A 26,169-nucleotide genomic window follows, 5' to 3' on the forward strand; every position below is an offset into this window, starting at 1 on the left:
TGCATGTCTTTAAGAGTAAACACTTCCATCAGTTTCAGCTGGCTACAAGAACTGAAAAAAAATGGAATATATGAGAATACGTCCTTGGATTTGCCCAGTACTAAAATTAATCATTTTATTTGAGCAATATAAAATTCTCTGGACTCACCTGAAACTCACCAGTGTTTCCATAAAATCTTTCTCCATCTAATAATTTTAATCTAGAAATACATTCCTGTATTATAATTTTAACTGCAGATTGGAGAAGTGTACCTGGGGACAACATAGATTTTTTTGACCTATCAGCTGGTTGGGGAGATTTCCTATGTGTCAAAACATTTGAACTGGCCACACAGCCTGGGATGCCTGAAGGAAAAGTGCCTCAAAATACCTAAACCATTTGCACAGCAGTGGTAAATCACTGAAGCATCTCCATGTCAAATCCCTTAGAGGAAAGACTAAGCAGGAGTGGTTTCAAGATTTTAGAAATACAACAGCAAGAAAACGATGAGACATTTTTCATTTTCTTCCCATGCATTTGCCACTGACCTATTTTACTGCGCCACATGGGTTCAAAACCTTATTTCTTAAGGCAGGAATTTAGAAACCAATTTTTAAAAAACCAAAACATTTCAAGTAATGGCTATAATCAATCCTTTATACTGTAAATTCAAATTGATGTTTTATTTTATTTGGAGAAGGGAGGCACATGCCTCACTGCCAATACAAGGGGACAGCCACTGACTTCCATGACACAAGAAACAACATGTTTAATCATCTAGTATTTATCTGCAGGCTGTCTGAAAACTTTTGCAAACATATTAGAAGCATGATTCTGTTTTAGTTAAAAACTGAAAGAGTAAGCACGGGTGGTAAATTCTTCTTGGTATTTTTTTTTTTCTTCTTGGTAAATTAACGTCAATCTAATCTCCATTGAACATAACACTCCCTGAGAGCCAGTGCCTGCTCAAGCTGATACAAATAGCAAAAAAATAAGTAATATAGGTTCAGAAAATCTTACCTCTTAATTTAAAATAATGGAAAAAATTCTAAATATGAACAAAGCCACGGCAAAGAAATGAAACTGCAATAGAATTGCCTTTAGCTAGAACATAATGAAACAACCGAGCAGCTGCAGGAATCTTCTATTTAGCTACACCTTCAGCGTAACAACTCACCCATTCTGATATTATTAAGAGAAACAGGACACTGCCTATTGACGCTGAGGATAAAAATATCTTTCATTAACCTAGCCCATAACTGCACCACATGTGTAGATGTTCTGTGAATCAAGGCACTATACAAATTCAGGCTATTCACAAACAGAACACACGTTATGAATACTTTCTAAGACAGTTTTTATTTCACAGTCTTTCTATGGTGATATCTTCCTCTTTCCCAAGGCCTAAAACATTAATAATACGTAAAGAACAGACAAGACTGTAAAAGTTGTAGGGAAAAAGCATTCTCTAACAGTAAGAAAACTGGCAATGTACTTTACCTTTGCATATTTTCCAAACTGCAAACTCCCAGACTAACAAATCCCTTAAGATCTGAGCTCTACATATTTGGGGGGGAGAAATTATATGATAGCTTTTAATAAACATTAAAAATGTGAGCTAATTAAGAACTCATTTATTTTTTTAAGTTTCCAAAACTTTTTTTTTATTTCCAGAGTCAAGGAGAAAGGAAACCTGGAGAACTGCAGACAGCATTTTGATTCCTTACACACTACCATGCACGTTAGCGATTGTAAGGCATGAGACTCCTCAGTACACTGCAGCTACGCAACCAAACCAAATCTCTCCTGCTGTTGTAACAGACAGATTTCTGAATGTAAAAATATATTCTGAAGCCATCACTTAAAATAAACATCCACCACAAGCAAAAGGAATTGCTATATTGATGTGGTTCCTTTCATCCTGATCTGAAACCATGCCGAGATCCAACGATAACACGAAACACAGAAGGCAGAGTTTGTCACTGCTCTCTGCTGTAATTTTGACATCTGTTTCACAGCTCTTGGAAAGCCTATTTCCATTAATCTATGAGAAAAGACAGGAGATAAAATTCCCAGGCTGCAGAGGGCATTAGGAGACTTTCCTAGCTGACTGTACATTAAGAAAGAACTGTAACAGCTAAATTACGTTACTGTGAATAGACGGAAGATGCTGTAATTCTATTCCTCCTTTTGTCTTAGTAGAGTTATTTATGTTGCAATCTCGAGGGCAGACCACTTACTAAAGACATGGCTAACCACCTGCCTGACACACAAAAAGAGCAGACTAAGAACAGAAGGTGACATCCTGGTCCCATTCAGCAGAAGCTGGTCTGTGCTTTCCTGACTTAGCCTGCAAATTATCATTTTTAACAGTTTACACATATTGCTCCTGCTGCACACAGCATTTAAGCAAATTCTACCCAGCAACCCAGACATTAGTTACCAAATCTAGGTAAAGTAAGGGAAATGACTGAAAGCCACAACACAGAGAGTTTTAAATTGCTTTAAAAACTTAGCTTTTGCAGTATTTATGCTTTTTAAAAATAAGAACGAAAATGTGTTCGCCATTCAATATTATTAAAATATAAACATAACAAGTTGCTTCAACCTTGAACACTTCCCTAAGATTAGTATCCTAAATCAAAGAGGGATAAAATGCTGGTCATATACAATTTCCACAGAAATTATGTACATTCAGCACACACATTAAGAATTGGGCTCTTTTAATTTAAGAGATTAATTTCAAGCATCTGGCCTTTAAAGCATGAATCTGTTTTTATTAAAAAATACCAAACTGGTTTCCTTCATACACAACCAAAAGCAATACCAAAAGCAAATACAATATCTGACAACAGAAGCTGCAGAGAAGAAGGAATGAATCCAAGAGGAAGAGATGGAAGACTGTTGGAAAAAACTAAATCAAACCATCACATGTAACATGTTTTCTAGTTTCTTGCAGAATACTAACACTCTGTACTTGCCATAATTGCCAATAAGGAATAATAAGAAAGATGTCAGTAAGGAGCAGCTACTCCCCTGATGTAACCCGGAGTTACTAACCCCAAATACTAAATTTACAGAACTGTTAGAAAAGTTCCTTCCAGTTTAAAGAACAGTTTGTGAAATTAAAGTATGTTAGTACTCAGTTTGCAACCCTAAATACAGAAATACAGTGGCTCAGTCATTTAAAGGAGAAAAACAACCAAAACTAGCTCCTCTGAATTAACCTAATAATCAAAATCACAATGTTATTGATCCATATGGTGGGAGCTGTGTGGGTTGAAAGATATTTGAGAGTTTACTTTGAAGTCTGAAATAAAAAAAGCGTGGTCACGGCGCAAGTCAAAAGCCCAAGTCCACACACAACCAAAACTCATCTCATTTAATCTGGACCAGCTGACTTCCCGGCAGGACATGTGGAAAGAAACTGTGTTTCTCTGAACAAGAGTGGCAGTAGGAAAATCAAAGCATTGCCAACTTCACAGCACAGCTAAAGGCTGGAGAGGTCTCAGTTTGTGCTGGTTTGAGGAGCAGAGAATAACCACTCCATTGCCTGCAGGATGTTCATTATCTAGCATCATAATTAACACCATTTCAGTTAATCTGCATATGGGAAAGCAGTAGGAATTAAGAGTAAATACCAAAACTCCTGTCAAATGGAAAATTATTTTCAACCAGCTATGAAAACTTGTCATTATCTCTGTGATTGTATTTTACTGGGCTTTGACTCCCTCTTAACAGTCCTTCATTCGATCTCTGACAGATGATAAACAACAATACTTCAAATTTGTTCAGTTTTCCCACTCAAGATGGAGCAGGAGACATTGACATTTGCTTGGATTTATAGAAATCTTTACTTTTCAGACAGGATTTAAATATAACCCTACAAAATACAGTAAATTCACGAATACAAGCCGCACTGAGTATAAGCCGCATCTCTGGGTGTTGGCAAATATTTCGGTTTTTGTCCATAGATAAGCCGCACACGAATATAAGCCGCTTTGTCGTTCGCAGCGAGGACCCGCGTGCAATTAGTAACAGAACCGCGGGAGGGCGGGGTTTACTGGCTGAGCTAAGGCTGTGCAGGCTCGGCCCGCTAGGGGCCGCTGACGGGGCCAGGTGGCCCAGCCCGGTGCTGCCGCTCGGGGCCGGCCGCCGCTGCCCCTGGGCTTGGTCACCCCGGGTCGGCGCTGCCCCGCGGTGGCAGGCAGGGACGGAGCTTTCCCGCGCCCGTGGCACCGGCGGCGGGCGCGGACAAAGCACCCCGCCTCCTCCCCGGGCCGCGGCAATGGCGGTGCGCACTTCCCGCCCCCCCCCGGGCCGCGGCAATGGCGGCGCGAGGCTCCCGCCGGCTCCCCGAGACACGGCAATGGCGGCGCGCACTTCCCCCCACCTCCCCGGGCCGCGGCAATGGCTGCGCAGGGCTCCCGTCAGCTCCCCGAGCCGCGGCAATGGCGGCGCCCCCTGCCCCCCCCCCCCCCCATCCCACCTCTCCTCCCCGAGCCGCGGCAATGGCGGCGCCCCTCCCCCATCCTCCCCTGGGCTGCGGCAGAGGAGGGAAGAAGAGAGCTCTCCCGCCTCTCTCCCCGCCCCCCGTGCTGCCTGCAGGGAGCCAGGGCAACACGGTAACACTGTAACAATTGCGAAATGCCGGCTTTTACTGGCAGGTGCTCGGCTCGGCACTCTGGCTGGCACGTCTGGGGTTGTAAATGTCAGAAAATTATTAATATATTAGCCGCACCCGACTATTAGCCGCACTTCCGGGTTTCCACCAAAATTTTTGTCAAATTGCTGCGGCTTGTATTCGTGAAATTACTGTAGTTCCCATTTGAGGGGAACAGGAAAGGTTTGGGGAATCACAAAACTCTTAATTTGCAACCTCCTTTTTATGTAGTAAAATCCTCATAATACATTTCCATAAGTATGAAGGAAACCACGATAATAGTTCTGTTTACCACACACTTTGTGGTTTAACCACAAAAAATAAAATGCAGTTGGCTCATGGGAGAATGTCTGTATGCAGTGGGGCTACACTTGAAACAAAACTATACCTAAGATTGCTTTAGCTATGACCAAGAAGAAACAGAAGACTCTGCTTAATGTATTACACAAGACATTCAGCATTCTATTTCTGATGTTGACTGACAGAGGTTTCTATAGTTGTCATCCACTGAAATATGTATGTATGTGCAATTATGTTATAGACAGCCCCCGAGCTACAGGCATACCTCATTGCTTATCAGTAAAACAGATCCTTAGAGATGATGTAAGGTTAAGTCCTTCACTTCCACCTCCAAGTACAAATGTATTCCCCCTTTCTTTTCAACTTTACCATACCAGAAAATGATAAATTTTAGTTAATTCATTTCTATTCCTCTGCTTTGTAAAGTTACCCTGACAAAGAAGGAAAAAAGTTCTTGATCCATCATCAACAGTCAACCAGACAACTAAACAATAATAAACAAAAAAATGCAAGCAACATTTTATTTTTGTCTTTTTCCTCCAACATCACACTATTGCTGAAATTGTATACAGAAAACAGAGAAGAGAACAAACTCAAAAAACTTGTAATGAAAAGATAGCCAGAGCCAGATCAACACTTGGTTTATTTCAACCCAGAAGAAAAACAAACTTCAACACAAGGAAGAGCAAACACTGGGAAGGGCAAAAATGGTCAGACATCTGAACAAACTTGCTAGCAAGGGAGCTCTCCAGAAAAACACTCCCTCAGCAAACATCTCTCTTACAAGACACTTTCCCCTAGGAACACACAATTAATTCACAACCTTCCATGTGTCTGTAACATGCCATTTGCCACCCATACATCCTTATAATGTTACCAAAAGTTAGCCTCTAACAGAAGCCTCCAAGGTTTGCATCAGCACTCAGCACATCCCTAAGAAAAAGGAGAATATTGGCTTGCTCAGGCCATGGGTCCACATTGGATCAGCCAGGCACAGACATGCAGCTTTTCTTTCCCATTAGAAAGTGTTCAGCCAAGGGGAAGCATAAACAGTAAATTAAAATATAACAGTACTGTCCTTTTAGCAGTAAAAATATTACTTACAAATCCTGATAGCAAAAATGAATCTAAAATGCACCAAATTTGAAAGAGGGGTTATTTGAGGACAGGGAGAAAAAGAGGAAGCCTATTCAAAGTCATCTGGTAAAATGCTAAACTTATTTGCAGAAAGAAGAGAGGCATTTCTGCAAACAGAAAATATGTTGAAGTTATTCTCCAGTAGTAAAAACGTATAGAAAACAAATTCAATGAAAAGGCTGAATTTGGATCCCTTTCCTCCCGTCCAATGGGAAACAGTTCCTAGCTATGCAGAGTCCTCCACCAGATGACTCCCGAAGGCCAGTTACAGAGCACTCCTGTTTTCAGAAAGACAGAATGGGGGAAAACAGAGTAATTTCACGATTATAAGTCGCACCTGATTATAAGCCACACGTCCGGGTGTTGGCAACTGTCTTGGGTTACAATACAGAGTGTGATAAAAGGTATCTATTCTATCACCATCTGTTGAGGGCAGGGGCAGTGATCCTTATCTCTGCGGGAGATATTCTGCTAATGGGTCATCCATTGAAACCAGGCAGGGAATTGTTCTTTATCTTTTCACAACCCATCCTTCCTCCAGCGAGTCATTTTCTGCTAATGGCCATTGAGTCCCACTGTGTGACTGATAAAATTACTGCATCCCATTGGAAGTTGCTCCAGACAGGGGGAAGGGCCCAACATCTCTTACCAAAATAAAAACAGAGGTTTTGGGACACTAAAGTAGCCCCTTTCTCCACTGGACTCCAGAGGAAAATCGGATTTCTCCACATCACCACTGGACCTCCAGAGGGAAACTGCACCTTGTACAGGAGCACTGCTTCAACTGAATCACATCTGTCACTGCAGGAGGATGCAGCCACCATTTAATGGGACTGCTACCAACACCCTGCCTGATGGGTGTCAGGTTGTACTCTGACTTTGTCAGCTAACCCTGAGTTTGTTTCTTTATAGTACTGTATTTCTATTTTAATTTCCCTAGTAAAGAACTGTTATTCCTAATTCCCATATCTTTGCCTGAGAGCCATTTGATTTCAAAATTATAATAATTTGGAGGGAGGGGATTTAGATTCTCCATTTCAAAGAGAAGCTCCTGCCTTTCTCAGCAGACACCTGTCCTCCAAACTAAACCAGCAACTTTTCATTCTTTGTCCATATATAAGCCGCACCTGATTATAAGCCGCACTTCCAGGTTCGGACCAAAATTTTAGTCAAAATGGTGTGGCTTACAATCGTGAAATTATTGTAATTATTATCATTATTAATACTTAATACTTCAGCCCTCTCAGTGTGTGACAGCATAATGTATGAATGGTCAAACAAACCATTAAAATTTGATCAATGTTGAAACTGATGGGGATGATAATGGGGACCTGTTCCTGAAATACTCAGAACTAAACAAGTATGTATGAAACAAGCTAACCTCACAAATCAGATTGGAAATTACAGGAACCACAAACTCAGCTGGCTGCTTATGCTTAACAGTATTGATTGTTCTGGATAAAAAACCTGCAGGTTTTAAGAAAGGCTCTGAAAATATTTCTAACACATGGAAGACAAAAATATACAAAGAAATGCAAACCAAATCTCCTCTTTAGAAAAGGCTGCTGTCGATTCAGAGGCCAGGTACATACTAAGTTTTGGAATCCTTCTGTCTTCACCACTCTCACAACAAAAAAAAACCCAAAACAATAAACCAAATAAACAAAAAAGGTTGAAGCAACTCAAATTCAATATAATGTCTTAAGAATTTTTGATACATTGGTTATTATATCTGCTGTATATTTTCATGGTTATTTTCTACTTTTGCCTTGAGACAGAACACTGCCATTCCTTGCTATCTGCATGTCTGTTTCAAACAACTTACCCTCTGGCTGTTGTTTTATAAAATTAAATACACCCTCTATAAAATACAGCTTCTAGGAGTTATCCATTCACCTTTCTGAAGAGATATACTGGGGTTAGGATTGGTTCTTGCTTTACAGGAATTTAGAACCTACCCAATTCTCTTATGATAAAGTCTCAAATATGGGAAGCACTAAAGTTGGAGCTTCATTTTATCTCCATTTCAAATTCATCCCCAACTGATTCCCAGAGGGAAGAAGCAGTAACTCCATTTGTAGTGGTAAATTGCTCTATTCCTGCAAGAGCGATACAGTGACTTCACAGACAAAACATAAAGGAGCTTTCAACTGCAAAGTAAGGAAAGACTATCCAATTTCTCTCTTAAAGCATGCCAGAATCCCCATATCATTATGCCAAGATCTCAAAGCCAGCTCTGATAATTAATATTTCTAAGGACTGAAATACCTTTAAATTAAATCTCCAAGAAGCAGGACTAACCCAGAGGATGCAAATTTGCAGCATTTCTATCCTACTGGCTTTGGGGCAGGGAATTCTTCATGGAGCAACAGACTTCAAGCCCTCTGTCTCATTCATATCATAAAACTCTGGAAACAAATACACAACTTGCAAGCACTCCCCCAAGGTAAAACCAAAGCATGCTCTACATTTTATGACCCACAGTACACTGATAAACAGCACAGTCACTTCACAAATATCATAAAATTTGACATCCTTCACACATTTCTAAAGTCCAGTATTCACATGGCAGCTTTGTACCAACTGCACCACAAACACTTTTAAAATTATAGTTTTGTATTGGTTAACAGTGTCATAGAAATAAACCGACCAAGTCTATTCAGAATGCAAACAAAATACAATTGTACAAGAAATTTTGCCTACTATAGGCACACTACAGCAGACAGATAAAACCCATGAGGCTCCAGCCTGCCACAGCCCCAGATGATATCAGTGTTCAACTTCAGAGCACACATGAGTGGCTTTGAAAGGAGACACTGTGATGTGAGCTGGCAGATTAAAAAGGAAAATTCAAGCCCTTAAAAGGGATTGCATGGCTGAGATAAATGAGCACAGGTGTCACAGGTTTAGCTGGAATTAGCATCAGAATTTGAGACTTTCAAGAATTTAGAATGTTTAAAATCTGTAAATTAATTAATTCTGTGAAGGAAAACAATCTGTCAAAAAAAGAACTTAATTACCTGGCAGTTATGTTTCTCCACTGAAGAAGCAAAGATTAGAGCTAGACAAAACACACACAGACACTCCCTTCCAAGGGGTTAATATGCCCACAGAGACCAGGGCTAACCCTGAAGGTTTTTTTTGTTGTCAGTATACTGCAGTTCTGTTCTGACTTCAGTTTAGCTAGAAAAGCAACACCCTCTGCATTACACCATCCATCAACAGGCTAAAGCAACCTTAAAATGAGAAGCTCCACTTCTTTGTGATGAAAAAAGCAGTTTCCAGCAATTTTGTTAACGAATACAAAACTAGTATTTTAAACATTTAAATGCTAAGGCATTCAGATGAGAATTGGTGTTTGCCTAAAAATAACACATCTCAAATTCCCTGGGAAAGAAAGTTATTCATCATATGCTTGAAGCCTACTGAATCTTTGCTTTCTTCAAAGGGGACAAGAAAATAACCCAGTCAATCTTTCACACGCTTAAACGCCGCACCAGAGGTTTTAAAGATTAGGTTCCTGTATCTTGATTTCACAGTGCTGTCCCAGCAAGTTCCTTAATTGAATAATAAGCACAGCAGGACCTCTCTTGACTTCTGTACACAATCCAGACTGGCACTGTTCTTGCTGGCATTCTGACTTGCACTCCTCCCAGGGAGATTTTGGGAATATAACTGAATTATTTACATAAGTTTTAGTTTCAGATAACTAATCACATCACATTTATAGTAAAGAAAACCAGCAGATGCACATTTGTAAAAAAAGTTAATTTGTATGATTAGGCATCAATTCCTAAATCAAAATTACAATGAAATATCTATTTCTTAGTTGGGATTAATTTAAGAAACATTAAAACATTAATTAAACATTGTTGGTCTCACTTCCTAGCACATTTACATTTCAAGGTGATGCATCTGTTTTGTAAATATTCACCCATGTTAATTTTCTATGTCAACCATTTAATAAGCAACTGTAATAGAGAAACAGAGAGGGGGGGACAGAGACACTGTATCTGCTTAAAATCCCTACAACAATATTTCTGGCCACTTGCTGTATTTGCATGTATCCTTTACCTCTCAATATCCTGCAGTGTATAAATGATCTAAACTCCCAAACCATTCTCCATTATTTTAAGAACATACACATTTATACACAAGCAGGAATATGTAGGGATTGTCAATGTTACTAGAAAGATTATGCATTTTTTTAAAAAAGTAAGAATGAGCACAGCATCACATAGTGAAACTACCCTATACAAAGAGGCATTTTTCTCACAGCAATAGAGAAAAAAGAAACAGAAAATACATAATCAAGAGGACTATAAAGCATCACTTGAAATGGAAAACATCGGAAGTAAATTGATAGGATTTCAACCGCAACAAGAAGCATCTGAAAAGATACTGATTTCAAAACTGGAATATTTTAACTACTCAGAACAAGGTAGAAACAAAAACAGTCATCCAGAAAGCTGACAATTCTTTAGTAGTCTATAGGGCTTTCTACACAGCAGTCAGAAGGAGGTAAGGCAGTCCAGCTGAAATAGAAAACAAGCAGCGTTCATTTTCTTTTGAGCATGAAAATCTATGATGAATACATCAATAATATTTCAAGAGCAATACAATTAAAACTGGAATTACATAATAGTCAAAGAGCTAACTTAATTTCATCAACATGACAGAAGAGCAGCCTCACAAAGAAAATGCTTATATAGCTTTGTTAGCAGATACAGCTGAAAGGATAAACACAAACCAGAATTACCAATATTAGCACCTGTTTGCAATTTATGTCTTTATTTAGAGCAACATTCTTCCCCTCCCTTAAAGACAAAGTTAAAACAGAAAAAAGAACTGAGAGTCTTGCCAAAGACTTTAATTTTGTTAAATCTAAAAGCCTTCTGCTGCCTTTCCATCTTCTCATTGGAATTTCAGTGCCCATCACTGAACAATTTCTAGTTAAATAGAACAGTAACAGGACTACTGCCAATAGTGGACTCTGACTTCCAGGCAGAAACACAACATGTGCTGCTGCACCTTGTCCCTGACACAGCTGCCACTGCTGCACACATCTAATGAAAGCAAAATAGAGAATCCACCCCAGAGAACAGCACTGGGCAGAGAAACTGCTAAAATGCCCATTTTTCATATAATATCCCATGTCACACTGTACACCTGCACTGGAGGTACTGATCAGCTGGTTCCCTCTTATCTTTAGATATAAGAAATGGCAAAAAGCCAAACAGTTGGTTATTACATGTTTAAAAAGCATTTATGTTTAGGAAACAAACAGAAGTGAGCATCTGAGTCATGAGTGAAGTCACAGGTGGCGACTACAAATAGATAAGAGCAAGCAACAACAGAGAGATCACAGAATAATATCACCTTTGTCCATTTACTTCTATATCCAGACTTTTCATGTATCAGACAATGTAGAGACTTTCTTGCAATTTCAGTAATAACAGCTTTAAAATGATGACAGAAGAGATTAAAAATGGACAAGATTTCAAATCTCAGAAAATGAACTGGGTAAGGGGCAGTTTTGAAAATACTGAAAACCTACATTTTATAGGTTTTATCTGATGGGTTCCTCATTAGGCTTCAAATCAATATATACCAACAGACATGTACCAAAATTGTTAAAAAAAATAAATTTTTTCTATTTAACGGAACCAAACTGCCAAGGTAGAAGTATTTTCTTAATCAGTAGGATTTAGGATGGGCTTCAGATAAAATCCATAAAAATTATGGTGTAGAATGTCACCTGTTTATTCAGTTTACTACCATAAACAGAATATTCTGAACACTAATCTTCTATGAAATCCAATCTTTCAGGAGTTTTTTTCTATTCATTGGAAATGAAAGGGAACCAAAACAGTAACACAAATGCATGAACACTTGCCTGTGGTTTCAAATTGCATTATTGCTTCCTCCTTGAATATCGGTCTCGTGAAAAAAGTGCAGCATGGAATTCAGTGGGAGTGGGGGCCATAGAATTTTCTTCCTCTTAATCTATTGCTCATCATCAGACTTGATACACACAACTCGAGGGCTAGTCTTCAACTTTAGTTTAGCTTCTGACTTTTACTTACCTCTCAAGTATGCAATTCTTGCAATTACTGAAGATGCCTACATAACCAACTGCATTTTATTCTGGAAGACACCTTTTCTGGAAGAAAAGCTATTCAATCCAATAGCAATGTATTTCCCAATACAAATCCAGGGGTTTTTTTCAGTGTATGCTAACAATGCTCCCCAATACACAGAGCAGCAAAACTGTAACTGTTAACAGAAGTTTCATGTTTCCACTTTCTTTTCCCCTTCGCGCACTGCCGAGGCAAGGAAAACCCAGGCTGTGAAGCACAGCTGATGACTCCACTGCCTTCCTACCAAAGTGTAATTATAGGACATGCAACACTCAAATCACCCCCAGCATTCTATGCAAAAAAGTTGAGACCTAAAGAAACCATAAGGGTGTGTACAGCTCCTTCAGAAATCAGGAGGCTAGGGCTGAAATGTACTGAGTTTTAGAAAGCCTGTCCTATTCCATAGCTCACTGAGAAAGATGGCCCCTTGCTGCTTCCTTTAAATCCAAATCAAACATTAATCTTTATGAGCATGCAAACACTAAAACTGTATTTCACACTGAAAATTCAACTTGATTTGGATGTCTTTATAAAACATATAATTTTTTCTAAGAACAAAAATTAAGTAAACACAAAATAATTAGTACATTTTAGCATTCTAGTCAGCTCTGAAAACTTGTCACTTATCTGAAACTGTGCCTATAGAGCATCAATGTAGCCTAGGTCTTGTGAAATTAAAGTGTCAAATACGCAGCTCACATATCAGCATGGTTCTGCAGGATTCCAGCACTTCTGCCCTTCTGCCTGGGAAATACAGGCACTCCAAAACAATCCCACAGACAAACTTTCCTGTACTAGAAGCAATCCAAATCTAACACAGAGATTTATAAACAATGACTGCTTTTTTTTAAACACTAGTGCTATCTTCCCTTTAAAAAAGTCGCATCCAAAGACAATTGTAATTCTTGCCTCTGTCTTACATTTTCACAGGTATTCCCCAGTTCTGTAAAGCTATTCTAATACAGCACAGTGCAGATGTTCCTGTGCACTCTCTCTGAGCAGCTGCTGCTACCAGAGACACTGTCTTGGCCAACTGTGGGATTTCTCAAATTCTCTGCTACATGCTAATACAACACTTGAAGACAAGTATGTAAGGCACTTTTTGTAAGGAAATAAAATTCAGTGAAGACTTACTCTGCATTTGTGTTTTAACTTTACGAGTAATCACGTGGTTTGGCTATCTAAAAGTCAGTCTCATTTAGTGAGTATCTTATCATAATATACTCATAGCAAATACTCATTAGAAAACGACAGCGACACGAATGGACCCTTCGTCTAAAGGCAGGGAGAGAAACAGGAGACCACCTGGTCAGCTACATTTTAAATATACTTTCACAGAGAAAATATTTGAGATAGTAAGAAATCTTCGCTAAAACCCCAGTGGCTGAAAATGCAGAAAGGATTTTTTCCCACAGCCCAAGGTTGTAGCTATCATCAAAACAGCTATAAATTAAACTCCAAGTAGAGACACTGCTGAACTTCCCTCTCAAAGAAAACAGTAAGTCAAATGTATAATTTAATGCCAACTTAATCTTCAAAGGAAGAGAAAAGTTGCTGATCTTGTCTTGGATACATCCCAGCCAAGTGAGCCCACCACATGCTGTTCACCTTGCAGGTCCCATAAGGCATCTCTCAGTGTGTGTCCTTCACATCTTAACAGTCAGCACAGAAAAAGGTATTTTCAGCCAGGACTGGTGAGAATGAAGAACTCCTATATAAGCCAGAAACTAAGGACCAAACCCCAAAAGGATACCTTGGCTTTGACTGAAAACAAGAAGGGGGTCTATATCATTTATATATATATTTTTTTTTCCCCCTTTCTTTTTTTTCTTTTTTTTTTTGAGAACGAACAATAGAAGTCAAGAAGAGCTATTGTACAGTGTACAGAGTTGTAAAGGATTTAGCAAAGTAAGTCTTTGGCTATTATCAGCTCTATTTACATGTTCCTGGCAGGGCTTTTATCAGTTCTATTTGATGTTCTGATCTTCTACATTCACACAGAACCCCAAATTTTCTTTACCAAAAGGTTTTAGTTGTGAGGGGTTTTATATAAATGCACATAAATGTATGCATATATATGAATGACAAATTCTTTTAAATGTGATTCTACTAAATTCCCTGAGTAGGGCATTGGAACAATCAAATTAGAGATGCTGCAACTTGTACCACAGTCTGCAGAACCATGGAATAAAACAATTATTTCCCCACCCACTCTAAGTCTTCTAGCATGTTTAAGGGCCATTCATTCTCTCACAAATACTACTTGCTGACATGGAGATTGCTTTGCTTGAAAGATGCCAACTGATATTTTTAATTCTAGCTTGCAGCACCAAGATATTGTCTACAAAAAAAAGTCTTTAATATTAGGGAAATAAAATAATTTCCATTAAGAGGAAGAGGATATATATTAACTTACAAATAGATCCTGTTCCTAAGAGTCAGGCATAATATTTGCAAATTATTTAATATTCAAATAGTTTTCAGCTTTCTTTGTTTATATCACTAATCCTTTTGGCTTTTTTTAAATTTCATATTTCTGATAAATAGAAAGCCAAGAAATTTCTTACTGCTGTCTGAGTTTGAAAACACATTAGTTACCCATTATTAACATATACTAATAAACAAAGCATGAACACATGAAGTGTTGCTCATCACAACAACTTTCATTTGCAAGTAATTTCTGATTCTCCATTGTTTGCTAGGTCAATGCATCACCACGGAGATGACAATGATCCCTTTTAATCAAAGGAATGAAGCTAATGGAAATAATGCTAACTACCAATATACTAGCTGCTTATTTAAAACACAAAAGCATGTGCCTGGACATAGCTGCTATATATTATCAGAAGGAAACTCTGACTTTTTCCTCTGATTTATTTAAATTCCATTAAGAAAATACACTCACCTCAAGTTTAGTTATGGCACCCAAAAATGCTATCATGACCAAGTCCTGGATAATAACTTCTGCTTGCTATGATAAGAAAGCTTACTTGTGGCAAAACAATAAACCCTGCCAAAAAGGGATAAACAGAAGACAAAAGAAAAGAGAAGGATACAAGAAAAACTTAGAAAGAAAAAAGATCACCAGACCCAAAGAGTAAGACAGACAGGTAACACCACTTAGTAGTGGCATAAAACTGGTTTTTCAAACCAAGTCTTGGGTTTCTCTCCAATCAATAAGCAAATAATGTCAAATCCTACTTGACGCTCAGAGATCTTTCCAGAGATCAAACAGGTTCCTGGTTGAAACTTACTTTCCAGGCTACAGACAGATATTACCAACTTTCTAAAATACATCAATAATCAAGTTTTATCAGTGCATACTTACCCTATTATTTTCTATCAGATACAAAGTAAAAAGTACCTTAGTTACTTGAGGAAAGAGAACTGCAGCAAGCAATATGAAACTAATAGGACTATTTAGAAATCAGATGAAATAACCTCTTTCAGCAAGTGCCTTGCTGAACACCAAGAGTCTTGCAAGAGCAAGTTCCATGTTCTGAATGACTTCAACAGGACTTACTCCCACATGGGCCCAGGTTACAAAATTTATCATAGGAATTAACTATGGTTGTGTGGTAACAAGAAGCTTAGATGCCTTATTATCATTGCAAATATCAGTGTTTTACAGCCAGCAATGCACTTGAGTACACAATTTACATGCACTGCTGAAGTGGAGCTTCCCACTTAATTATATACTTTTGCACCCCTGCCAAACCATTTTCATCATGAATTATCCCACCCCCCATTTGATAGTTACCTGTAACAGCTTATTTCTGGCATACCTGCATCAAAGCTATTTTACCTTAATGAAAACCAGGATGAAAACCCCCATGTAAGACCTGACAGTGACTCAAGCAAGTCAGCACATTCTCATGAAATCTAGATGTGATAAAATATAGTTTTTATTGCATAAATAAGACAAATTGTACAGCTACAGCCACATTTGACAGTGTGCTGATTCAGCATGTGACATTCTCCCCCAGCTTTGATCAGCACAGCATCACCAGTGTGAAGGAACTGCTGGTGGAGATGACAGCATGGCCAGCAAGGAGAGCACAGCAAGCACTCATGACCACTTCAGCAGCCTTTTGCAGAACACTGTCTAGAAGTAGACGACAGGGATAGAGAGCTCTTCTGACCTACAAACTAAAACCTTCATATGGTCAAGAGCCCAGACTAACAAAACCAAGAGAAGGAAGGGTACCAGACATGGTCCTACAACTACCTGTCAGGGCAGGACTGGGTTGGACTCCAGGAACCCAACAGTGACAGCGCAACTGCCCTTCCTGCCCTGCCAGTCCCTCAGGGTGCCACCTGCCCTGCCAGGTCATCCTGGCCAGAAGAGGCCAGCCACCAATCCCACTGGGCAATGCTGAGTTCGAGCACATTTCCACTCCTTCAATAGAAAGAAAACATTTTCCAGCAAGAGACTCTGTCTTTCAAGTAGGACACACCAAATCAGTCAGACTTCAGTCCCCTAATAGCAACCAAGAAGGTTCTTCATTTGCATGAGGAAAGAAATGCAAAAACACATGATTAGAGAAGATTTACATACAGCTGGACACATTGAATAATGGGTAGAGTATCAATTACAAAGATGGTAATTAACAGGAAATTTCTTCCATGAAATGCAGATCTTAGACTCCTACCGACTAATTCTCTTTTCAGTTTTTTAATCAGGAGAAAGCAGTGTATATGCATTCCATACTCTTCGAAAATAAAAAACCTACACAGATTCACAGCCTGTTTTAAGAATTACACCATGGTTCATTTGTAATCCCAAACTGTAATCCAGGACATACACTCATCATGAAACACACATCTCCAAGAGATATGAAGAAAATTATAGAGATTAAAATGCACTTGGAAGTCCAAAGACACAATGCAGAAATACAGAAATCTTACCAATTTGTAGATAACCATCACAGATCCAAGAGAACAAGGACTATTGCTCGTCTGCAAAACATGTAGGAGAGGAAGGAAAGTAGGAATGTGCAGCAAATGTTGAAATGAAAACATGACGTAAGATAATACAGGACTTTGAAATCAATGCTGACAGTTATGATGCCACCCTGGAATTTTCACTGACCCTCCTCTAGAACAAACTGTAATTGTTGTGCACTTCTCATCACTCAAAAAGAACAGTGAAACAGAAGGGGTCAAGCAAGAGGAGATGAGACCAGGGACAGGATGTCTGTGTGCTGTGGGTAGAAGAAGGTTGGGCTGAGCACAGGCAGGAGGCAAGTAAGGGAAATTGATACAAAACAAATGGGAAGAGGAGGAAGGAGATAAAAATCAGACAGTCTTGGTAAAGCAACAAGGATGGAGGAATCCTCAAAAATCATTGGAAGAATGATCAAGAAGGAATATATTTATCTTTTGGCTCAAGGCTGCTTTTACCATTGAATTAGCAACACCAGCCAAAAACCAATAAACTAACTTCTTACTTTGAAAATATTATATTTCAATACATTTGTTAAACGCAAAACCTTAAGAACAAAGTTTTCATTCAAGACCACACACACAAAAATAAAATAATTAGAGGCAGAATCTGCTACCTAACTGTAGCCTGCTCTTCTACCAAAGCCTGGAGGCTTAGCCTTCACTTCTGGAGCTTCCTGAAGCTCACAGACATCCAAGGACAAATGGCACACTGGGTTTGCCCCAGTTATCCAGCAGGCTGGTACCAGAGCAGGCCCTGAGCCACCAGGACCAGGAGGACACTCGGGCACAGGGGCCATGGCAGGGCTTTGCAGCGGATCACCCCCTGCCAGCACCTCCTCTGGAGCACAAACACCTGGCAGCAGCATTGCCAGCACTATTCCTCACTGGAACAACCACCCTGTAGAGTCAGTACAATACACTTGCTCGCTCCCTACATTAACAAATACATTGGCATATCCATGGGAGCCCAATGTGAGATATTCAACACAAAATCAGAGACAAAAGAACTACAGAAGTGCTTCCTTAAGTTCTTTTCTCCTTTTCTACCCACAACCATACATAATTTCACTGCTGTTGAATTGCAAATTTATATTCAAAAATTAAAACACACAGTAAGGAGAAAAACAAAAGCAACAAAAATAAAACCCCATGTTCAGGTATGTGAATATGAGAGCAGTTGTACAATACAAGCTCAGGTTCTCATGCAGTAATATAAAACCTCATTATTTGGATTGCATGAACTGTGACTCAAATACTTGTTACAAAAATAATTCTTTACCATAATAGTTTTTAAAGAAATGTGACTTAATGTTGAGAGCTTATTTTTCACAAAACAGTCATTTCCAGTCCAATTTAACTTGGCACTGTCCCCTTCACTTAAATATCCATTTTTGCCCATGGGAAACTAGTTTCTAGATTTAGAATTTGAATCACTGCTTATATATGGAATTTTAAATTACCTTTTTGTTTCCTTTAGCTTTAAAAGGTGGTGTTGGTTTCTTTTTCTCCATGAAACAAGCAGTTAAATCTCACCTACCTCTTATTCTTTTTATTACTGACTTAATCTTTAGAACCATCTCAGTTACAGAAATCCTTCCTGTACCTAATCCTATGAAAAAGTACAGAAAATCCTCCATACAATTATAATTCCAGTTTCTATATCTGACACAGAGAGTGTATATTGTGAATACAGCATTTTAGACAATTATCCCAAGGGAATTACCCTAAAAGAAAGGAGGACATTTAGCTGCACGAAGTGTGATTTGAAAGCTTAAAATACAATTGCACTTCCAAACTCTTCACACGCTTTCAACCTCCAGAGTGACTGAATAAATGCATATGGATTTCTGCCAGCTAGGAATAGTCACAACAACCAGCTCCAAGAAGGAAGTGCCACTGAGAGCTGTGCATTCACAGGGAGCATCAGGTGGGATTGACACACAGCTCAGAGCAGAGGCACATGCAGAAGATCTTGTTGTTCACTTGTGAAACTGGATTTTACCTTGATGTTTATTTTACCATCTGAACTTTGAAATCTGCTATACATGATTTTAACAAGAAATATCATAATACTAATCAGAAAAAAGCTCATGTATTTTAATTTCAGAATCCCTTTTCAGGAACTGTTAGCTACAAACAAATAAATCAATAATTGATTATTATTTAAAAAGGAAACACTAAGATTTCAAACCACAGGTATGAACAACTATGTCAAGCAGTTAATTACAATCCTTATTTTAAAAGTGATAGTGAAGAGGGCAAAGAATTTCACATTAAAGATCATCCTCAACAGATTTTACTAAGTTTCAAGATCCAATAGATTTAAGATTCTGCCTATAGCAGCAGTTGACACTTTGCTAGTTACTAGAAATAAAATTCTTTCTAATAAAATTCAAAACTGTTTTTTCCCTAATTACAAACAAGGCAGAATAATGCTGTGAATTTTTAGGCAAAATATTCTGCCACTGGACTTATTAATAGGAATTTTAACTCTTTTTATTTGAGTTATATATTTCATAAACATATATTTCATAAACATATATATTTCACAAACTTAATAAAATAAAATTAGTTCTTCAAAGTTCTCCAAAATGAAAACAAAAAAAACAGGAATAAAAAGAGGTCTTAAAGACCCCAATTCCTAATAGAATTGGGTTCCTAAGGAACTATTTTGTTGTGCACTCATCATCACTCAAAAAGAACTGCAAAAGAGAACGGTCAAGTAAGAGGAGATGAGACCAGGGACAGGATGTCTGTGTGTTGTGGGTAGAAGGTTGGGCTGAGCACTGGCAGGAGCCAAGTAAGGCAGATTATGACAGAGTGATACAAAACAAAGGGGAAGAAGGAAGAACTAAAGAACCCAATTCTTGGGGTTCTACCTCCCAAACACACAAGAGACTGGAGTTCTATGATAAGCAAAGCAACCATCTGGAAATCAAAATTTCTTTTAGGATTATCTGCATGTTCTCAGTTGTAACATCTTCTTTTTCTGACCTGTATTTCACACTGGTTATTCTAACAGCATACTTTGAAGAGGAGGAAGTGGGGGAGATACCCACACCAAATTAGCAGAGGCTACAGTTCACTGAATGAAAACTGCATATATAACATAGGGACAACTTTTTTCAAGTTAGAGAAATAGATGAGATCTAAAACTCCTAATATGAGCCTAGGAATGAAGAGATCTAGTTAATTTCAAATGTTGAAAGACCTTCTTCAAGGTCTTTCGATCACTTGAATCACTTTACAGCACAACACAGCTCACCAAGTACCTCAGAGATGTAATTACTGCTTGTAAAGCTCACTGACCACAGCCTGAAAGTTTCTTTTAGTCAAAGCAGGGAACCATGGTCTGCTGTGTTCAGGATCAGCTACTGGATCTTCTAATCTAATGCAATGTCCTTCCACAGGAAGGTGGGGAAGGAGGATAAAGAAACCACTGCAAAATGGAACTGTTGATAAATAGCTCAAAAGCGTAACTACTGCCAGTCATTTCACATACACAGCCTCATCTACTGACAATTCTTAATTAAGCCCCTCCATAGAGAGCTTGTCTAGAAGTGAAAAAGTGTAGGATAACAATGCAAAACATCTTTGCTGAACAAGCATGGTTTCTTTCCCATGCAGTACTACTTTCAATATCTGAAAGGAATGTATTTTTTCCAGGAACAAAGGTGGTAATAAGTTCCTTTTGAGTTGGAAGCATCCCTTTATTTGTCATAAAACAAATAACAACATGGCAACAAAAAGTGCCTCTTCCCAGAATACTGATGTGCAGGGATAAAATGCAAAACAAATAATTTTAAGCATGCCAGTGATTCTAAATTCTGGATCCAATTCTGAATCTAGTAAAGAATTCCTGTACCATCAAGTCTTGTATCTTCCTTTACTAACATTGCACCTTTATCCTGTCACTTTGTGTAGCCTGACTTTACAAAGCCCTGGAGTACTCTGCATCTTCTGTAAGTTTTGTCTCCTTAAAATCCAACTTTCAGATGCAAGAATAACTCATCAATTCCCACTCTTAATGAAATACCAGCACAGCAAAGGAAAGAATCTTTTAAAATTTCAACACACTCTCATATTGGTTTCAATACTGTTGAAAGTAAATACTTTCACTTCCCATCTGATATCTTCTGGATCTCAGCCACAGCTGTGTAAGAATCATTTTGCAGACAAAAAAAAAAAAAAAATTAGCAAGCAAAAGTCTGAGATACAACCTTTTTAACTAAGACTGGGTGGAGTTTTATTTAAAAGAAAATTCCAAGTCAGTAGTTGAAGGCTGACTGTTCTTATTGCAGAGAGAAGGAGATCACAGGGCAGACTCTAAGAATCGTGATAGAAAAGAGCATGGGACATGTTACACAAGGTGGATGAAAATTCGCTTTTAATCTGGGAACTAGCTCTATTTCATTACACTGTCTGAGCATTTGGCTACAGCAGTTTTCTGCAACATTTTCACACCAACAAAGACAGTAATAAAGTGCCATCATTAGAAAGGTGCAATATAGGCCTAGGTGCACCTACATAGGCCACAACAGGCTGCATTTTTAATTTTTTGATGCATCAAAATACAGGGGTGTCTTGATACATGACCTCTGACAAATGTTTAGGTAGATAATGCCAAATACCAAATACCTAAACAGTAGTACTGAAAAACACATAGATCACCTCTGTGATGGAGTTTTGGCTAAGGGAATATTTTTTGAAAGAGAATTTTCTGTAAACCAAACAGACTTTGTTTTTAAAGAAGGGCTATCCTTTTATAATCCATGTTTTAGCAGGAATGTATGTGTGCCACACACTAGATGTTTAATTTGCTTCTGAAATGCTTATGTCTTTACTTTTGTGAAGTAGGTCAGTTCCTTCACAATGTGCAACCCATCATGCCCTAGCTCTTGAAAACACCAGTACTCCCTTTCAGCAAAATTCCATTAGGTATATGGAGCAGACATTTTAAAACTTCCTTCTATTTTGCTAAAATCTTGTAATTCTTACAAAACTCAGCAGATAAAAACCACAAAAATACTAACTAATCCCATGCCAGAGACCCTCTTATGCCAGTTCCAAGAAGATGGAGGAAAAAGATACTTAAATGAACAAATAAATTGGTTTTTTAAAAGCAGTCCATTCTTAGGAGCCTGTGCATATGCAGCAAAAAAATAAACATGACTGACCCATTATGAAAAGGACTGAAAAGATTTATCAGTGATGTACAGTTGCACAGGACATTATCTGAGCTAGCAATGCATGACCTTGTGACATTAGCAGAAGTTTACAAAGAAGGGAAAAATAAATCTGATTTTTGTGGGGTGAAGGAGTAAAAAGGGGAGAAGCTGATCATTAAGAACTGTCTTTTCTTGAACTCTCCATCTAGTCTCTGTTTCAAGAACAGCCTTTTGACCAATTTCATTGTACGGTATCAGCTTTGCTTCATTCCATCATATTTGTGGTAAGACGCTCCCTTTCACCCCTTCACTACAGCTCCACACTTGAAAAGCTGACTGTAGAAACCATGCTTCAGACAGAGGAATCACACCTGAGAGGAACCGCACGTGCTGCCTTCTCACAAGTTAAAGCACCACTGGCTCTACTGTGACTTGCTGATGTAAAGAGTAAGTGGAGTCTGGGCTATGGTCAGCCCAGCCAGCGAGGACTTACACAATGCATACACCAAGGTGCTTACATGGCTTGCACCGGGAAAAGTTTGCATCCAAAGAGATACAGAATCTGGCACATAAAGGTCTCAACTATTTTTACTTATGGCTGCCATTAACTTCTGTAAGAAAAGGTCTTGATGGCAAACAGATAGATATAGGAATCTACAAGTTTTGAATCCACTGCCATGATTTTCTTAAAGTAAACTTCTAAATGCAAAGCACTGAAAAATGTGGAAGTTCACTCTCAGCAATAAATCATCAAAACCAGAAGGCAACCTCTGTATGTTAAGTTACCCTCTTGCTCTTCCTCCAAAGAGAAAAATATTAAAAATCTACATTATCATGGGCCTGTACAAACTAACAATAAAATAAAAAAAGCATTCAGAAACAAACAAAAACAAATTCTGGTGACTGCTCAATATTCAGAGAAGCAATTTTGCATGTGTGGATTTTTGTAGAAGTTCACTACCTTCTTAGAAATTTGAGGGGAAGAAAAAAGAGGAAGAGAGGTAAATTCAACTTTGCTATTCTCCAGAATAAGTCTCTCGATAAATTCCTGTTCATCAAAACTCTTTCAAAATTTCCCTTCTCTTTCGGATACCAATTCATAAACAGTTGTTAAAATATTGAAATTTGAGAAATTGAGATTTTTCTAGCAAAGTACCAGTGATGTAGAGGTATTTTGTTATAAACCTATTCTTTGAAAAACTACTAGTGGATTTGGTATGGAACTTGAATGAGTGAAGAAAATTCAAAAGCATGATTTTGAAGGCAGATTTGATGAGTATTTCCTTATGAAGTACATAAGACAGGCAGACGTCAAACGGTTCCACTAGTACTAAAATTTCCAGTTAAATCATTCCAAGATTTGACATCCCTTTCTCTTTTTCCTTCTCCCTCTCATACTGGCAGAAACAGGGCCTACAACAGTGAAAACCACACATCTCTTAAAAGCTTAAAATAGCCCACAGCTGATTTAAAGGTTCTAAAAGTTCTTGATTTATTCAAGCAGCTTTACCCACTTCAAAAATAAAATGTTTCCTGAATTTCCATCAATATGAGCATGAAAACAACTTCCACACAAAACACAGTAGCAAAGACTGCATGATATGATTTCTACAGTTCCTAAAAGCACCAGTGACAAAGTCAATGCTTGTTAGAGACACGAATTTGCACTTTGAGACCTGTCACTGACACATATATCCAAGCAGGATAGAAATGCTCTCACTTGAAGAACAATGAGAAACAAGTTTTATGTGTCAAAAGAGTTTCCTTTCAGTGCATTAGTCTTCGTCATAATTTATTTAATTTTTTTAAAAAGCACATTTGGCAACACTGCCAATCTGAGAAACCTTATGACTTGCAGGAACGCTAAGGAATACACATCCAGCATTCTCTCTTCACAACACAGATAACCAGTTTTCCCATCCCAGTGTCTCATCCATAAACATCTGTATGCCCTACAACTTCAAACAATCTAACACCAAAAACGTAACAGCCAGTCTAATACAAAACAGAATTTCAGAAACCAGGAATCATCCTATTACATTTAATACTCAATCATCATCTTTAACCAAGAGACTGTCAGTGAGCATGACTCCAGGGTAAAAGACCTGCAACAAAGCACACTTCAGAAAGTTGTTTTACCCAAGTCTGTCCAGTTGTTTTGAAGGTACAGATATCTATTACACATCAGTCCCCCCAGTGAAAACTTACTTCTCAAATTCTATCCATAAAAAGGGTCAGGAGTAGAGCAAAGCAGAAAAAGGAAACCCATAACTGTTGGTTTTCAAATCCGAAGACAGCTTGCCCATTTGAAACTCTGACACTGCAGTGACAGTGGTCCCATATGAAAACCAACAAATCATAAAAACAAATAAGGCATGAGGTCTTTTCTGTTTTCTAACAACAGGTTACAACTCTCCAGTTGACACATGCCACAGTTAAAAGGAGAAGACAGAACACACATGTACCTTGACCCAACAAATGAAACAACCAACCAATAAAGATCTTCTGGATTTTTTTGCAAATAACTACTAAGATGCAGGAACTTATTTGCATTGTATGCACATTTTAACAAGTACATACGCACTTACTATTTCCATAAAAGCCTTTCTTCCCATCCTTGGGGAAAAAAAAGCACATTGAGAACAAGGCATAAAATGCACACACATCTCTCTCTGACCAAAAACTTTACTGCAGCCTGTGTTGTTATAGATGGAGAAATCCGTACCATCAGAGAGAGCTGCATCCTGCTAAACTGTACAGCACTGATGCTGGAAGAATTAATCATTCAGATCAACAATTGGCTCTTTCATCTCCCTGGCTTTCTCAGATCAGACCATGATGTATTTTTTTATGCCTACTGATCCTGTTACACTCAATTTTTCAGCTGCATGTAGCAAAGACATCTGAAAACATTCCTATATCTAGAAAGTCACTGAAAGAAACAGTGAGGGCACCTATATGCTTCCATGGGCTTCATAACTTTACCAGTGTCAAGAAGTGATTGCACATTGAATTCTGCACTAAAATCACAATGTAATAAACTGTGAAAAAATGTGGAAGGCAGACTGAAGGGCACCAAAGTCCTTCTTTCTGGCTTTCTACCAAAAGCAGTTCATGGGAACAAACCCATGAGATAGCTGACCTTTTAGCAAGTAAAGTTTTAGGACTAAATACTTCAGCTAATCAAAAACTAAATTACATGTATACATTAACTCAACCCACATCTTTAAAATAAAGCTGTGTTCTGGCCAGCACAAACAGCACCACTTTAGTCACGACTAAACCAACAGGAACATGGCTTTTTTAATATCTCTGCAGAGAGGGCAAGGCAGGATTCATGATGAGCACTGTGCCTCATCATGACAGTAACGGAAGAAAAAGTCCCTGGAAGAGAAGGTTGTCATGGGAAACATTTCTCCCACTTTTATGGCTGGCAGGGTTTGTCCTTTAAACGCTCGCCCCTGCAGAGGCCTGGCAGGTGACATCCCGGCAGGTGACGTGAGCTCAGCACCGCCAGCCCTGCCAAGGGCGAGGGACGCTCCCCTGGGCCACAGCCGAGTCCCGGGTGTCCCAGCCCTCCGGCACTGCCCGTAATGTCACCTCAGCACACTCTGAAGGGCGAAGGGTCTCGGCAGCGCAGACCCGGCGCTGGAGAACTGCACCCTGCCAGAGGATGCGGCGGGGCGCAAGGATGCTCCCGGCCCCCGCCAGAAGACACAGCTCTCCCGGGCACAGGAGCAGCTCTGGAGGCGGAACGGAGCGCGGTGTGCCCGTGAGCCCCGCGGTGCCGGGGCAGCGGGACCGGCCGGGCCGGCCCCACCCGCGGGGGAGCCC

The 26,169-nt window shown here is 38.9% G+C and overlaps 1 protein-coding gene across 3 annotated transcripts in view; it reads right to left on the reverse strand.

The window, feature by feature from the left end:
• The window catches only part of CCNY (cyclin Y), a 118,131-nt gene that overhangs the window by 91,638 nt on the left and 324 nt on the right, over nucleotides 1–26,169 (reverse strand). The gene's annotated exons all lie outside the window — the stretch shown is intronic.

The sequence above is a fragment of the Catharus ustulatus genome, chromosome 1, assembly GCF_009819885.2.
Source record: "Catharus ustulatus isolate bCatUst1 chromosome 1, bCatUst1.pri.v2, whole genome shotgun sequence".
Taxonomy (NCBI): Eukaryota; Metazoa; Chordata; class Aves; order Passeriformes; family Turdidae; genus Catharus; species Catharus ustulatus.